General features: G+C 37.4%; 1 pseudogene; it reads right to left on the bottom strand.

The window, feature by feature from the left end:
• Window positions 1–1,287: 1,287 nt before the first annotated feature.
• LOC149134171 (histone-lysine N-methyltransferase SETMAR-like) lies at window positions 1,288–7,891 on the bottom strand (annotated as a pseudogene).
• Window positions 7,892–8,556: the final 665 nt, after the last annotated feature.

The raw sequence follows: 8,556 nt of genomic DNA, 5'->3' as shown, positions 1-8,556 counted from the left end.
AAGTGTTCTTATTGTAAGCATTTTTTTTTTTTTTTTTTTTTTCAGACCTGACATATCTGAACTAAGCAATATATCTTTTTTTTTTAAGATGGCAAAGTAGAGATTTGAGGGAGAATTGTTTGCTGTTTCTAGTAGGTCAAGTGACCACATAGAGGCCCACTGCATAGTGGTGGAGCTTGATTCACATCATTTTCCTGCGGTTGAGGTGACCAAAGTTTAGTGGCAACTCATGACAGCATTTGTCAACTTAAAGCAAACTGGTCCTGGCTTCTTATTTAAAATCAATACTTCCTGATAAATATCAGTCTTTCTGTTAAGTGTTGGAGATGTTTATAGAAATCCAAATCAGTCCACATATAACCAACACATAACCATGAAAGTGTTTCACTGTGGACATAAGTAATATTAATGTCAAGTTTTGGCACATGGCCAGCAATTTTGGGGGAGGAGATAGATTGATTACATTGACCCCCAATAATAATAATAATAATAATAATAGTAATAATAATAATAACAATCCTTTCTACTAAAGGTACAATGCCTGAAATTTGCAGGGAGGGGACTAGTTAATTACATTGACCTAGTGTTTCACTGATACTTAATTTATTGACCCTGAAAGGATGAAAAGCAAAGTCAACCTCAGTGGAATTTGAACTCAGAATGTGCAGACATCTGGTTGATGGCAAAAAATGTCATAAAGATTTCTTTTAGGGTGCTTGACTCTTGATGTTGTTGCTCATGTTTAGACTTAAATGAGCCCTGACTGACCAGAGTTCAGAGACTATTCTAGCTTCATAAGTATCCCATCTTTATATAAGAGACAACTGAAAAGTTCATAGGCAGACCGAAATACTCCCATGGAATGTGATCAAATGAGGTTTATTTTTCAATGTAATAGCCCTTACAGTCCACACATTTCTTGTCAGTCTTGCAGTACTTGGATCCCGTTTGTGAAGAAGCTTTTGTCCTGTTGGTTAAAAATGTCATTAGCAGTAGATATGACATCATCATCACTGTGATACTGTTTCTCAGTCAAGTGTTTTTTCATATTGGGAAACAGAAGATAGTGAGATGGGGCCAAACCAGGAAAATAGGGAGGGTGATCAACCAGTTCAAAACCACAGGCATGCACAGCAATCATTGAAAGCAAGGACTTGAGTGCTGGAGCATTATCCTGATAAAACAAAAGATCTGGGCATTTGGTCTTGATAACCTTTGATAACTGCCTCAGCATTGATGATGTAGCCCTTTTAAAGATAGTTAATAAATGCAATACCATTTTCATCTTCAAAAAACTGAGGCTGTCACCTTCCTTGCAGATGAAATGACCTTGGCCTTCTTCGGAGAAGGGGAAGAGGGGTGTTTCCACTGCATGGATTGTCTCTTTGTCTCTGGCTCAAAGTGGTGAAGCCAACACTCATCCTGGTTATGGAAACATTCAAGGAACCCAGCTGGATCTGCTTGAAAGAATGTCCGATTTTCCAGTGATGTGATCAACCTGGTGCACTTTTGATTAGCTGTCAAATGAGACACTCACCAAGCAGACACCTTCATCATGCCAAATTTATTATGCAGAATATTTTCAACCCTCTCACAGAATATGCTAATTGCATTGGCTATTTGATTTATAGTCAATTGCCTGTCATCCATCAGCATGTGGTGAACATGATCAATGTTTTCCTTGGTGGTGGCAGTTGCAGGACGTCCAGATCTTGGGTCATCTTCAAGAATCTCCCTTTCTTTCCTAAATCCAGCTGCCCATCTTTGCACTGGAATGTCATTCCCTAATGTAGCAGCCATATCAGCATGAATATTGTTGGGGGCTAAACCCTTTTTATGCGGGTACTTGATAATAGCATGTTGTAGGGAATTAGTAATAATGGTACACCTCTCTCACGTGACGAGCGGGGGTCGTACTGTGCCAGATAGAAGCATTCTATCGACAACTTCAGAATATAACAATATCTGTCAGAGCGGCAACCGTCATACAAAAATAGATACAACAGTGGCGACGAGGATAAACCGATTCACATGGAGTTGATAGAAACTCGAAGAGCATTTAAACAACTCACGAGAAATTGATAAACTCAGCGAGGATTAACCAATTCACGTAGAGTTAATAGAAACTCGTAGAGGTGTCAATAAACACAAAGTTTTTGTTGTGTAAATTTTACGAAAAATCGTAAAATTATGGAAGATTTATTGGTCGGTTTGCTTGAGTTGCAAAAACAGCAACAACAACAGTTAAAAGAAGAAGAACAACAGCAGATACAACTGCAAGACCAACAACGACAACAATTAATATTACAGTAACAAATGCTGCAATTAAGGAAGTCGTCAGGAAAGCTAAAAAAAGTGTTCTTGTCAGATTACGCTGCGAATTCAATAACTGAATTTAAATACGAACCCGACGAAGGAGTTACCTTCGAAGCGTATTACAGAAGATATGAGAAAATCTTCGAGAAAGAATGTAAAGATTGGAACGACGAGATGAAAACTCGCTTAATCAGGAGAAAACTGGCGCCAACAGAACACGAACATGAATAATTTTGTACTCCCAAGAAAACCGTCCGACGTAAACTTTAATGACACAATAGATATATTGTGTACAGTGACGGCTCGTATATAAAATTAATTGGGGTGCTGTTTCAGAAAATTTTTAGCCGTTGTTTTAATGTTGTGTGAAAGGAAACAAACATATAGAAAGAAAATTTATGCATAAACTTGATCTGTTCGCGTTTTAGCCACTGCTTGTAGTGTGTTTAATTTGTTCACCGAATACCGCTGTGAATTCCCCATTGTTCCCCCCACCCAAATCATAAGGTAGTGGTGGGGGGTGCCCCATTTTTCAAATTCTGGTAGCAACACTGAACCTGGAAGCAGGATAATAATCTAATTCTACACTTTATCACATTCAAGAATATAAAAACGTTTTTAAGCACAACGCATGCGGAGTCAAAAAGAAACATTACCTTTCACCCGGCACTGTCGTTCACGCATTTCTCTCTCTCTCCCTACCGTGAAGCTTCCTATTTTGGACATGTGAGTATGCGTACAACAACCAAACACCTCGTCGCTGGAACTTCACAGTTCTATACAAGGATTCTTGTATTTTTTTCATATACTAGGGGATGGCTACTGACATTAAGCTTAAGGATTATATAATGTACAAGTATAAAGAAAGAATTAAAGAAAAAAGGACTCATTATATTGAATGTTATCGATAATATCGAGTAGAAATAGGGGTGCTGCAGTTCCTATACACGAGCCACCACTGATTGTGTATGATTTCCACTGAAAAATGCTCATTGTTCAACACACGCTGGAAGTGTCTGAACAGAGAGAAAAGCAACGACGAAGACTTTATCACATGTGCTGGTAGAGTAAACAGGGAATGTGAGAAGCTTAAGCTGGATAAATTAACTCTAGATATGTTCGAATGCCTGATTTTTACACAGGGACTAACTGCCAAAAAGGACGCAGAATTCAGACCTAGAATTCTTGCAAAGCTGGAACAAAGTTAGGATGTAACCCTGTAAAAAGTGTTTGAAGAATGTGAAAGGATACTTAAATTAAAACACGACACAGAGGAAATTGAACGTGAAGATTGTTTCCAAGTAAAACCAGTGCAGAATAGTCTGAATAGAGATAAAGTGTTTTCTAAAAAACACGACAAACATCAGGATATAAACCCATGTTTTACACAAGTGGCATGCACCTGAGGAAAAATTGTCCATTTAAAAAAGTGAAGTGTCTTCATTGTGGAAATATAGGACATATAAAATTGTAGACCGAAGATGATAAAACGTCAGAACAATGAGAAAAAAGTAAATAGTCTGTCATCGCAAAAAAGGGTAACACAACGAACAGAAAATCCGTAAAAGTGAAAATTAAAAGTACAAGTGTAAAATTGAAGTTCGACACCGGTAGTTACATGACTATTATAAATGAAAAAACGTGGAAACAAGTCGGTAAGCCAAAATTGATTAAATCTAAAAAGGTAGCACATGGTGTTATGGGAAAAAGATTTATTTTATCAGTGAATGTATATGTAAGAACGACCGTGCGAACCCAAAAGGAGAAATGGTGACGAATGGAAAAACAGGACTCCTTTTATTTAAACGCGTCACACGGTCGAACACAAAATTATATCAAATGATGATATATAAATATGCTATACTTCGATAACATAGTGATTTCTTAAATGGCCAGTAAAGGAAGACGATAGAACACAACCGATAGAGATGAATAACAGAAATATTTATTGTGACATTAAAATGTATGTCTGTGTGCGAGTGTGAATGCGACATAATGAAAACATAATAAAAGACAGGCCGTCATGTAAATAGAATAGTGTGTATACAAAAGAGTGTGTGCACCAATGTATGTGAATGCGTGAGATACAGCAGATAGAAAGAGTCAGTAACATGTGTGAGCATTTGCCGGTTTGTTGAGTACACAATAGGAAGAGTCTGTATGTAAGAAGTTGAGGCGTGTGTGGCAGAGCGATCACTCGTTGTGATGTTAGGGCTTCTATGCCGGGCCGGGTTCTTGTATACAGTTGTTCGTCGCAGGCTAGGTTCTTGTCTGTTGTCCATCGTGGCGAAGGTGAATCGCACAAACAGAATCGAAGAGAGATGTGCCGCGGTAGTTTGGTTAGTTGGTGTACGTAGAAGTCATGTTGACGATGTTGGTAGTCGTAGTGTCGTGTTGCTGATGGCGACGTCGGTGGTAGTCGTAGTAGTACGAAGCTGTTGGTTGTTGTCGCTGGCTGCTGCTGCTGTGTGTGGTACACGGAACAGTCTCTAAGAGAACTAAACCGAGACGAATTTTGCCGCTGAATTTAGGCTATTTAAAGTAAAACAGGGGCTCCAGAGAAGTATTAGAAAAACACTATCACATGACCTTATTAGGAGTTGTGATTGGTCAGTTTGCGTTCTGGCGGGAACGGTACGAAGCAGTTGCCGCTTCAAATAATAATTAGTCATGTGATGACAGGGAAAGATGTTTTCTACTACGCCCGCGCTTGTTTATATATAAAAGTGAGAAGATAGTTTGTTTGTATATAATGGCGATAGGTAGTTTCACTACATATATGTAACGTAACATTTCGAAGTCAAACGAAAAAGACTAAGATATATGTATGAAAACATTCACTTAATTTATTTGGCACAGAGTGGATACAACTATTTAATTTATGGGATACACCCATGTGTTTTGTGTTGCAATAAAACACAAAACACCTGTATGTATGCAAAAAAGAAATGTACTGTTTGCAGCAATAGACTAGGTTAACAAAGAAGTGGAAAGTCTTGGTATAAGTGAAAAGAATGACTACGCAGACTGGGCAACACTGACGGTTTACATGAAAAAGAAGAATGACAAACGAAGAGTTTGTACAGATTTTTCAACAAAGGTGAACGAATTTTTAGTCGCACATACATTTGTTTAAAATCAACACACACCATGGCTTATAGTAAATTTAAGAGGCTTCCCTTTGGTGTGGAGGTAAAGTGTGAATTCTTGTTGAAAATAAAATAAACTATCAAATACTTAGGGCAAGTAATTGATGATAACGGAACGCAATTTGTGTCTAGAAAATTAAAAAAGTTCTGCAAAATGTTCAAGGTAGGGCATATAACTACGGTGCTATACCATCCCAGATCTAATGGACAAGCAGAACCCTTTGTTGATACCTTCAAAATTGTTTTAAGGAAAGCATGGATGAGGTAGCTCTAAAACAATTTTTAAGAGTGTATTGTGTAACATCAAGTCCGAATACTCCAGCAGGTAGTTCACCAACGAAGCCGCTGTTTGCAAGGAAAGTAAAGTCAGTTTTTGATAAATTGCTTCCTAACAAGAAAAGAAAAAGTGCCAGGGAAGACAGAGCAAGATTTTTTGAAGTTGGTGTAAAGGTGTATATGAGGACATACAAAAATGAAAAACAGAACTGGGAAGAGGGCGAAATTACCAAATACATAGGTAAAATGATGTATTGAGTAAAAAGTAGAAAAGGTATACAAAAGAGACACAGGAACCAACTAAAAAAGAGATTTGTGGAAAGCGAACCAACGAAGTTGGAGGAACGTTCCAAGTACCAACTCCACTGCCGGTGATTGAATCCAGGCCTACAAATGAAAAGAAAAGAAAAAAAGATAGAATTTCTGAAAATAGATGCTAAGAGAAAAAATATTAAATTACTCGAAAAAAAGAAAAACTTCAAAAAAGGGAGGTGGGGGTGAATAAAAATATTATTGCTAAATAAAATGACACTTCCTAAGAAAAACTTAAAAGGGGAGATGTAGGGAATTAGTAATAATGATACACTCCTCCCACGTGGCGAGTAGAATGAGTCTGTCACTATAAGTAAGGTGACGTCGGCCAGTATCCTTCATTATTTTCAAAATTAATTGAGATGAAAGTAATGTATTTCAACAGAAATATGGTAACAAAAGGGTTTTAGTGATCTATATTTAAAAACCTTCCATCAACATTTTGTATTAAAATTGTTTTACTAAATTAGTCATTAATTGAAACAAGATTAATTGAAACAAAGGATGAATGGACACAGTTGATAATGAAGTGTAGAAAAAATATAAAGGATTGTGATAACTGGTTAAGAGTACTGAAATCTTTGTTTGCTAAATAAAATTTTTGAGTTCAAACCCTGCATAGGAGTATGCTAATTATTATTTAGCGACCTATTAATTATTGCGTTCAAATTTTGGCAGAGGGCCAACAAGTTTGGGGATGCGGTAAGTTGATTACATTGATCTCAGTGCTCAGCTCGTACTTATTTTATTGACCCTGAAAAGGTACTTATTTTATTGACTCAGGTCGAACCTTTATTGAAAAGCACTGTTTTTCTGGCGTTTGGGATCTGATGATACACCGTAAAGCTAAGCGCTTTATGGACGTGAAACCTAGGGTAATCCCATAAACCGAGCTTATCTAACTTTATATTATATACTGCTCTATAACTTAGAGTGTGCTTCTTTTTTACGGATTTATGTTCTACCATCTCGCTCTGTAGCCAGAGTGTTTTACAAAAACCACGTGGTTTGTGTCAAATAGCTGGTCAGTAGGCCGCGCTTATACATATTTACGGAAACCACTTGGTCCCTCATGAATATGGAATGCTTTGACCTTGGGTACTCCACTAAAAATATACCTATATATCTAATGAACTGTACACTCGAACGCTGCTAGAAAAGATGATGGACGTAATAAGGCGAATGAGATGGAAAGCCTTCTACCACAACCTAGCCACGCTATTCCCGGAGAGCAACACCTATGGGATCAAATCTAGAAAATACCCACCCAAGATCAAGGACCTCGAGCCCTTCGAAACGGAACAACTAGGCGTCATTTCCAAGCTAAAATTCCGCCAATGTCATCTATAACAGCAGTGACTGTGCCTCCATCAATGACGATGACCATAACAACAACAACACCTTTACCAACACCGGCAGTGGCAGCACAAACACCATCGCCACCTCCAATGACGCCAATATCAACAATGCCAGTACCAACAACACTGGTAGCAGCAACGCCAATGTCAACACCAACAGACACAGCACCACCAACACCCGACCACGGAGATACATCGGCTGCTCTGGGAACACGTTCAAATAACGCCTCTCCAACCACAGATCCTCCTTCAGGATACTGGAAAGGAGATATGTTACGTTATTAGCCAGCCATGTATGACAACTGAAAGACGACAGGATTCAATACACAATATCATGGAGAATACTATAAAATCCTGGCCCATACATAAACGGGACCAAGCGCTTTAAACTATGCCTAATGGAATGGGATTCTAAAGGACTCCCTTTACCCGGGAAACATCCTTAACTCCAGAATGGAGTTTTTCGAACCGTGCTTGCATTTCAGGAAATCTCTGCTGGCCTATTGGAACTCACATTTTAAAAAATTTCTTATATATATTACAACTTACCACGTGGAGATAATCGAAATTCCTCTTTCTCTGTTACTACTACTACTACTATATATATATGTATATATATATATACACGTACACACATTCATACATACACACACACATATGCACACACACACGCACACACACACACACATATATATATGTATATATACACATACACACATATATATACATAGATACGTACATACATATATATATAGGAGTGTGTGTGTGTGTGTAAATAAAAACACAAATGAGCTGATGTTCACTACAGCTGTTTCAGATATGATTTTTTTATTGAACGTTTTGTTCCGGTGAATTAAAATTAAAATAAACTTTAACATTTACTGTATGGACAAATCCATATATACTCTAATAAGTATGTGCATGTCTGTACACACTGTTGATATATGAGTATGCTGTCTTTGACTCTACATTAGTATCTTTATTATTAAAACTCCCTGCTTATATTGGATCCTACAAATAACTATATATATATATATATATATATATATATATATATATGTATATATATATATATGTATGCATGTATGTATGTATATATGTATAGATCAAAACAGTTTGATTCAAAGTCATTGGTACTCCGAGTT

The sequence above is a fragment of the Octopus bimaculoides genome, chromosome 9, assembly GCF_046866305.1.
Source record: "Octopus bimaculoides isolate indiv1 chromosome 9, ASM4686630v1, whole genome shotgun sequence".
NCBI classification, from domain to species: Eukaryota; Metazoa; Mollusca; class Cephalopoda; order Octopoda; family Octopodidae; genus Octopus; species Octopus bimaculoides.
Note: the sequence above shows the minus strand (reverse complement) of the source record. Positions and strands in the feature narration are given on the sequence as shown.